The sequence below is a fragment of the Astatotilapia calliptera genome, chromosome 5, assembly GCF_900246225.1.
Source record: "Astatotilapia calliptera chromosome 5, fAstCal1.2, whole genome shotgun sequence".
Taxonomy (NCBI): Eukaryota; Metazoa; Chordata; class Actinopteri; order Cichliformes; family Cichlidae; genus Astatotilapia; species Astatotilapia calliptera.
Window position 1 is genome coordinate 8,419,297 of NC_039306.1, and position 9,295 is coordinate 8,428,591.

General features: G+C 40.7%; 1 protein-coding gene across 3 annotated transcripts in view; it reads right to left on the reverse strand.

The window, feature by feature from the left end:
- The window catches only part of grm4 (glutamate receptor, metabotropic 4), a 194,994-nt gene extending 187,442 nt beyond the window's left edge, over positions 1-7,552 (reverse strand). The window contains exon 1 of one of the 3 annotated variants that reach the window (XR_003272395.1): positions 7,086-7,551. The gene's annotated coding sequence lies outside the window, so the exon portion shown is untranslated. Of the gene's footprint in view, positions 1-7,085 lie in introns of all 3 variants that reach the window. The other 2 variants (XM_026167030.1, XM_026167025.1) reach the window with 2 other exon arrangements.
- Positions 7,553-9,295: the final 1,743 nt, after the last annotated feature.

The window sequence follows — 9,295 nt, forward strand, 5'->3', positions numbered from 1 at the left end:
GTTTTAATCGTGATTCTGATGACAGATATAAGTTCAAACTTGAAGAAACAATTAATGAAAATGATGAAACAATTACTAATCTGCCAAATTTATCAGAGACACATTAACTGACAGCATGTTTAATTAGTTTTTTCTAGTCATAGGTTCAAGTAAGTCAGTTACATGACTTTCAGCTAAAGCTGTGACCTTTTTATTGAATCTAAGTGTTTTTTGTGCCTGACCAAACCTTATCTAAAGTAAAACATTGTTACATTTATTCATCTGGATTTCTGCAGTAAGTAGAAACAGTTTTGGAAGGTCGGTACAAAATGAGATTATACCGCAAATCAAAAAGTTCGTCTCTGTTGTTCTAGAGGACAAACAATGATTTCTGTCATAGAAGATGTCAAACTTTGCAAATTAAAAATCTGTAATGTTATTTACTGAAAAAAAATAACAGAAAATTAAACAGTCATTTTGTAAAGTCCAAAAATCTTAGTTTTTCATTATTTGGCTGCTTTTTCCTTCATTTTCAATCCAAGCTGCTTAACAGTGATCTATGAATCATTCAAGCAGTGAAAAGACACCTAGCTCAATGGATGAATCAGTGTTTATGAACCAAATTTTGGAAAACTGAGCGAGTGGACAAAAGATAAAGTGCTAAAATGCTGATGAGCAAAATTTGAAAGTGGATATGTTCTTTCAGACTGGGGATTTATGCTTCAGTGGGAAATTTACATCATCCCTACACTGTAACTGCAAACTCTTCTGAAACTCTCTTTATTGCCCATACCTCAAGTGTAACCCTCCCTAAATATGAAACTAAACGTTGGGTCAACACAGCCCACAACTGTTTGATTGGCCTGTGCTTTACCACTGATTCCTCATGTGCAATATTCTATTTCTATTGTCTGGTTATTAAAAAACACCGGGACACAACCACAAGGTAATTAACATATAATGCACCAACACAAGTTTAAATGAGGGCAACAACTGTGGTCACTTACATAAGTGGCTCTACAAAGATTCCCAGCAGTCCACCTACTGTTCACCAAAGCCTCATCCGACATTGTTTCAGTAGAATTGCAGCTGTCAAGAAGTCATCATTAAGGAAGGAAAATTGGGAGAAATTTTCCTTCCTGCGGTATGCCCAGTTACACAAAAAACTATGTTCTGGAGTAATGCAATCAAATTTCTAGATCAAATGATCATCAGTGTACACAGAGGATGCAAGAAGAGTTTAATGCACAACCAGTAAAACACAGTCGATGCCTATAATGGTTTGGAACTGCATTTCAGACAGTCGTAGTGAGGAAAACGATCGTCAAAATTGATGGAATTATTAATGCAAAAAGGTGCTGTCAGATTTCGATCCAATAACACCATCTAGAAAGTGTCTGATTGGCATCGTCTTTTCCACATGGCAATGATCCCAAATATACTGCCAGGGAGGTAAAAGCATATCTTGGTAGAACAATACACAGTGGCAGTTTAAGTCATTCACTGGACTCTTTAAAGCCCATACCTCAAGTCCGTAGTCTGGTATCTTTTATGACAGAAAAGAAAACAAACAAAACTAATATCCAAAGAAGAGCATTGACTATCCTTCAGGAATTCTGGAGAAGTATTTCTTTTAAAAAAATTTAAAAAATTAAAGGATAGCAAAATATAAAGAAAGTAGAAATGGTTTGAGACTTTTACACAATACTGTAAATGGCATAAATTCAGTTGTGCAATTAGCAGTATAAATAAAGCAGCACATGAGATGTATGACTGTGAATCAGGTGTATGAGTAGGCAGTGACTCTTAGCATTTTCATCAAATCATAAACATTTGCTTCCTTTAGGCTGGCTAGGCAGCAGCATGTGTCCCTCATTTGCTTGGTTGCAAACCAATTTGTTATCTACAAATACCAGAGATTGGGATTTGAGGTAATGTGGTTTGTGACTTGAGCTCTATTTCTGTGGGTAGGAGCCATGCAGCCTCTTTGTAAGCTATGCCGGTCTCAACAGCGAGCAGCAAATTTCTGGAGAGAGGCCTGTTTCTGTTTAGAGCATACACGCTCCCACATCAGTGTCTGTACAAAGAAGACTTGAGTTTATGGTTTATGTGTTCTTGTGTGTTAGATGGGTAAATAAGCAACTACTGCCAAAACATTCACCTTTTGTAAGGCGATGTGTTAACAGCTTAAGCTGCCCCATTATAGACAAAAATAATTTACTGCAGATTTAAGGGGCAACTCAGGGGGCATTTACGCCTTCTGCTTGGCTTGGGGCATTTCTGCATGGCGTTTGTATGTCCTCCCTGTGATGTGTGGGTTTCCTTCAGTTCTTCCAGTTTCGTCCCACACTCCAAAAACAAGGGTTTGCTCCAGGTACCCCAGTTTTTCCCACAGTCCCATGAGGCTTGTTTGGTTAACTGGTAATTCTAAATTGCCTAGAGGCGTGAATGCACGTCTGTTATTCTGTGTTAGCCCTGTGACGGACTAGCGACCTGTCCAGAGCGTAATCCACATTGGCCTTCCCATGACCCTGAAGTGGATACGTTTTTAAAAGATGGATGGATGGATGGATGATGTAAGAATTTAACGCTTTTAAAGCTTAAAAAAACAAACCAAACAAAAAAAACACACATTCTAAATAATAAATGATGGATTCACAACTTCAAACATAACAGAGAGAAAAATGCACCATGAACAACCTGAAAGCTGATCATCTGAGAAGAGGGTTCGAGAAAACAAATGGGTTAGGATATTGTCTACATGCAGAGTATGCAGGTTAGTGCAGAATGATCATAGTGGACTCTAGCCTCTATTGCCTCACCCACATTCAGAGGTGGAAAGAAAACTAAACGAGCTATGTTGGCAAATTTTACTCAGGCCATTCTAGCTCAACTGAAATAAGAGCGCCTATCTATCTATGTATCGATACATATCTCTATGCGTCTATGTATCTATCTACCACGTAAAGAGCATTCAATGAGGTGAAGAAGAGCAATGAAGTATCCTTTCTGAATAGTTTGTATGTTACCAAAGCTTCTTTTTCTATTATTTTATTATGCGGGTGCAGTACAGGAGAAGCACTGATATCAGCAAACATTACACAACCATCCATGAATAGCAGGAAAAGAAATCACAGATGATGGTTGGGGAAAATAGGAGGTAGAAACTCGTAACATCAGCACTGTTTCCTTATTTGTAAAATATTGTCAGGTAGTGGTGTTGATTGTATTTTGGGTCCCTAAAAATCTGGCTTCAAATATTTGGTATTTCTCTGTAACATTAAATGAAGGTTTAGAGGGGGGAAACTGTCTGTATTTCTATTATATGTCCACCTACTTCATCTGCTCCAGCTACAGCTTTTGCTTTACACACTGTTTCTCTACAGGCTTTGTTTCAAAGAATGGCTTTTGATGACAGCCACAGAAGAAGAGTTACAATGCTACAGTCATTTCCAGAAAATATAGACCTGCAGGTGCAAGGATACAACAAGCTCTCCAACAACTTCTCGAACATGTGATTGTACCTGTGATCTTAGCTCTCCTTTACTCCAAATGCACTATTTTTCCACCACTGCCTTTTGGTCTGTCGAGGCCACTTATGGAGGAACTAAAAGTGAAAGTGAAGAAGTGACACCTTTCCTCTTCTGTGATGTAGGTCCAGTGTTCCCTGTATGACTGTTGAACACTCTTGCACGAAGGAGCTACTCCTGTTTTTTTGGCAGACACAAAATCTCACATGGTTTTCCAACCAACACTGGAAAAAGGGTTTCAAATGTAAAAAAAAAAATCCTAATTTTGGCTACTTATGCACACAGCAAATAATAAAATGGGTCCAAAAACTGTTTATTTTTAGTTTAACTTCGGTGGATGGGTGCTTTTGTTATCAGTATCAAGTCTTATTTCGTCCATCTATCATTTATTTATTTATTTATGACTGGCATGATCATATCTAGATTAATGTGCAATATGAGATAAAGTAAAAAAAATTGATCGAACAAAAGGACTCCAGCATGTAGGAAACATTAAATGGGCTTGAGGAAAGGTGAATGTAACTCGATGACAGATTTGCAGGCAGGAGGCAAGATGCTCTCGAACCCTAGTGTAAGATAATGTGCATAATCCACTGCAGGGATGTTAAGTGCACTCATTTCACACTCCATTTCACACAACGCTGCCCTAGGAAGAATCTGTGTGTATGATGACTCAGGAAATACACAACATCACTCTTCTGCATCTTTCTCGTGTTGTTTCTCTCCATTGTTAATAATCTGGAGTCAAATCACTTTTCCACGCTATTGTAGAATAAATTATGTGTCAGGAATGTAATAAGTACCAAAGCCATGTTATGCATGAAATACACACGAGTTAATGGAAGCCAGCGTTTCCTCAAAAATTACTTCAAAAGATGCATTATGGACATTAAAACGGTCTAATTTCCACCTGTGGCTTTATTCAGAATTTACAATCTAACAGACAATTGAAATGGTACCACCTAAAGGGAAAACTGTGTCTGTTCATATATATATATGATAGCCTGTTATGAGGATAAACATTTCATTTCCATCCATCAGCCCTAAGTGTGGGGAATCTCCATCACTGCTGTCAGAAGTCCATTAAAATAGCTTGCTCATCATACCTTAAATATGATATGAAATTAATCCATTAATTAATAGTGTGTACAAAATGAAACATTTTAGCACACTATAAATGTATAATGCATGTAAAAAAAACTGTCCTTTGAGAGATAAAATTGAGTCCACTAATTGCAGGAAGTTTAAGTGAAAAGCTGACAAATTCTCAACTATGAGAATGGCCGTAGTGTTTCTTAATGCACTGAGAGAAAATATTCAATATTCTGAGTATCTATGAAAGCATGCTTACATAATGTGAATGCAACACGAGGGCATAAATCAGTGCAGGGATTTTTAACTTGGCTGTTTTAGTTCACACACAGATCCGTATATTTAGTCATCTGTTTCATTTCACATTAAACGACCTACTATTTATTTCACATATAAAATGCTGTGTTTGTACTGTAGCCAAGTTTCCCATATCCCTCCAATCTTTACTATGGAATTGTTTGGAAAACCTCCCTGGTGAGCAGATGGTGCCTGCCGGGAGGAGAATAAAGCTAAAACCTGGGCTCTATACACTGCACACACATTTCCCCATTTCCAGGCAAGCTTTTGTAAAAGGGAACAACAGAGGTCTAGTGGGAATTTAACCATGGGTCTGTTTTGGAAAACACGTTTGTTTATTGGAGCCTTTCTCTATGCAGCAGCTACAGTAAACACCGTGGATACTGGAGACTGGAGAAGAGCATCAAGCCCCCACTTGCTGAAATGATTTCAATCACTTTGATCTTCATGGTTTCCATCATGAATGTGATGTGTTCATTATTTGACCCCTTTGTCAATGGAACAAAAAGACAGAGAAGCATTTGAATTTACTGGGAAAGCTTATCTACGTATGCTGGTGAATTCTGTATTATTAAGCAGAGAATGAGGCAATGCTACAGTATGTTCTTATGGCTGCTTACGCTCTCGTCCACACTGTATTGAAGAGAACTTAGCAGCAGGCAAACCAGGGGTCTTACGCTGAGTCTGCACTTGCTAAACTAACTCAGAGGACATGATAAGCCAGGCAAAGCTTGGAAAAGTAAATCTGAGGCTGTTTGAATAAGCCCTGCACCTCTCTGTCAGCTGCAATCAGCGCACAGAGTATTCGTCCCAATCTCTCTGTGGGGGAGATTTCTTAAGCACGCTTTGTTGCTAGATCCAGGTAGGCTATCAGTCACTGCAGTAGTGAAGAACATGCCAACAAGAATAACCCCAACATAAGACATAAAATCCATCTCATGGGACCTCAGAGGCTGGACGAGAACAAATTAAAAAATCTCTCTTTTGCTGAGTCACTCTCTTTAGATAATTACCCACTGATATGAAGAATATTTCCCCACTTGGCTGTAAGTTCAGAGGGAATGCAGACAATGGCATATTTGGCCGTAATCATAGCAGCCCCCCACCATCAATTGAAGCTAAGAGAGTAAGATAGCACAGAGCTAATCTTTGGCTCAACAAAAAGGCCCGAGGGGGCAGCACAAAATGGAAGCAGTATTAAAAAAAATTTGCTCCTGGCATGAACCTTCACTGCCTCTCCAAGCCCTTTATTAAAAGGCCAACAACAGACAAAAACTGTGCAGGTAAATCAAGCTTAATATGCATCCCTAATAACCAGGAAAGAAAGCCTTAAAGTGCAGCCCATGCATGCCTAAATAATCTATTAAAGTTTGCTCTGGGGTATAGTACAGCAGCAGTCTCACATCAGCTGGTCTACTACTGTCTCCACTCTCCCTTCCACTGCCAGGAGGCTGCACATCTGCACAGCACAGTGACTGACAGTCGATGGTTCACACACCGTTTACCCCACCCCCGACACACTCTCACAAAACACCACCCAGCCGGGGTGCTCCCCTGCGTGACTCAACTTGTTTCAGGGCTGAGAGGGAGACACTGGGGGAGAGGTGGGGATGAGACAAATGTGGGGGAGCTGGGAACGATGAAGCGGTTGTTTGCATGCTGCTGTGTTGCTGCCTTTCAGAGTTAAACTGGGTTTTGCTTGAATTGAAGAGAGGATTTATCCATGGTTTCGGTCTAATCTGCGCTTTCAAAGCTGCAACTATATTTATATTAAAACCCCGCAGCTCCAGTAGTTTCGATATTGAGTCATTCTTTTATCATATTTTTGCGAGACTTCAGGCGCCTCTGCAGCGCAGCGAGATACAGGGCTCCACACAAAACGCTGCGCCTTAACGCGTAAAAACAATCAATGCACTTACAGTCCAGGGCGTTGCACTCCTTTTTACAGCCAGCACATATATTTACTTTTCTAAACTACAACCGTGTGAATCATCAATTGAAGTATTATACAGCTCTGAAATGTACATGACAAATGTTTTGTGTGCACCCCCAGATATCTATCATGGGTCCTCGTTGCCAGCGCTCTGCGTTCACACTACTTAGTATCAAGTAATTTTAAGTCACGACGTTAACAAACATTTGATTGTCATACATGGCCCATTTTGCGGCTCGGGCGGCTATTCTTACCCCTTTCTCCTGTCCACGAAGAAGCCTTTCATAAGAAGTGACCCATATCCGCGGCAAAATCGCATCTTGTTGGGCGCATCAATTTGTAGAGAGATTTCCCGAGCTTCAAAAAAAGCGTCTAAACATTCTTTCTGAATAGTATCCAGCGGGAATGTACACTCGTTTGGAGGCTCCGTCAATCTCCCCAAATCATTTCGAGCGCTGTCCTCGGAAAAGTGGCGCTGAAAGTCTCAAGTCCTAACTTTAGGCTGTGTGCGAAGGGAAAATAAAAGACACGTCCAGTAGAGCTACTCACTAATACAGCTCCTGCGAAAAGCGGATCTGATTTTACGGGATAAAAGAGCGGAGAAGCGCATATCCCACACCCGAGGCGAGAGCACTTTCTCATTGACAGAGGGAAGACTACATGCGCCCCTTGCACTGGATGTGAATGATGTTAAATGCATCGCAGCACACCGCCTTTATCAGGAAAGAAATGCACCATTAGTGAACGACGGGGGGAAAAGGTGTGAATGTCTGATTAAAGCATATACAGCTACCAGCGCTTTGGCTGGAGTGTGACATACAGGCTGTGCATCAATTTGTTTGATTTTAACGTCCATTTGGCCGCCTGCTGCTTCACCCCTCAGCACACCCAGACCTCAGTGTCGAGGATTGTGTTTATCTTCGTCTATATAGTGAGCAACAAGAAACACAGAAAACCACCCTGTCTACCCCTACTGCCAGTCAAATCTGATTTAGTTGATATTTTTGTTTGTTTGCTTGTTTGTTTGTTTGTTTTTAATAAAATATCTCAGCATTGAAGTTGTAAGGCTCATTTCATGCGTACCAAATCCTTTTGGACTAATTAAACAAGTCACAACAATTCTGTTTTATCCGACTGATATTTTTCTGTCAGATATAATGAATTCCTGTGACTGTGAGATCGCTTGCAATCAATGCAATTTTCACGGTGACAGCAGCAGAGATGGTATAAATGATTCAAATGTGACGCTTTTGGGTCGGCTCGCACGTTACAGGTGCTGTTGCGCAGCCTATGCAGTATGTTGAATCTCAAAGGTTTGGGATGCTGTGCGTAGACCATGACGAAGATATCAAGTCCAATCACCGAGTGAGAAAACTCAATCTAGATACTGGGTGTGTGTTGTGTGTCCGTGTGCGTGTTTCCCTGACTGACAGCAGCCACGCTCTGCAGCACATTTATGAAATTATGTCCAAGGGCATGCCAATATATGTCCCAGATTATCCAGCAAAAATGCGAGAAATTAGTTTTAAACTAGGCATGGGATGTTATTATTTGAGACTTGAATGCGATTGATGCACCCATTTTTTGGCTATTAACCTTCAAACGTCTAACGTGTGCTGTGAAGTGACAAAGGACTTCCTCATCGATCAGTTCAACGGTGGCATCGGTGCATCTTGCAGTCCTGATTGATTAATTTTCCAAGATGTCCAATAGGAGGCTCCCGGTGATTATTTGGCCTTTGCCTCGAGTATATGCGCAGCTGCTCTTTCTGCCTCCCTGATCACAGGGCAGGGGGGGGGTGGAGGCTTTCACAGGTCTGAGTGGGTCACACCTGTGGAGTGTTGGACGTACTCCACCACATCAAGGGAAGGTGGAAGGGATTGTGCCTGAGAGAGAGAGAGAGACTTGGAGGCTGAGGCAGTGGGGGTCCTTGGTGGTGGTATGTGTGTGTGTGTGTCATGTCTCTCAGGGCCTTGGAGGCAGCTTAGCCTCTGAATATTCATCCACACCTCTGCTGGAGCAAATTCCAGCTACATGCCTAGACTGAGTGAAAGTCTTGTGAGCTGTAGTGGGACCTTGTAAGTCATGCAAAAAATAAGAAAAGAAAAAAAATCACAGATCTAACTTGTGCACATTATTGAACAGAGTGTTTTACATCTTTTTATTACTCCACAAAGCATTGACTCCCTTCCATCTGTCAGCTCCTCAAACCGGTGTTCTATTTCTGTTTAGCATAGTTGGCATAATAAGTGAATTATTTTACACACTCAGAAATTAAAGTACAGAAATGTACCTATAGGGGTACAATGGCTTGTCACTGGGGTGGTACCCTCTAAGGTACCGTTCTGTACCCTAAACTGTGGGTACTGATTTGTACCCTTGTAATTTGTACCTTTTACACGTCAAACCTGTACTTTAAAGGGCAAAGTTGTACCCTTAGTATAAAGTACAAAAAAGAACCCTT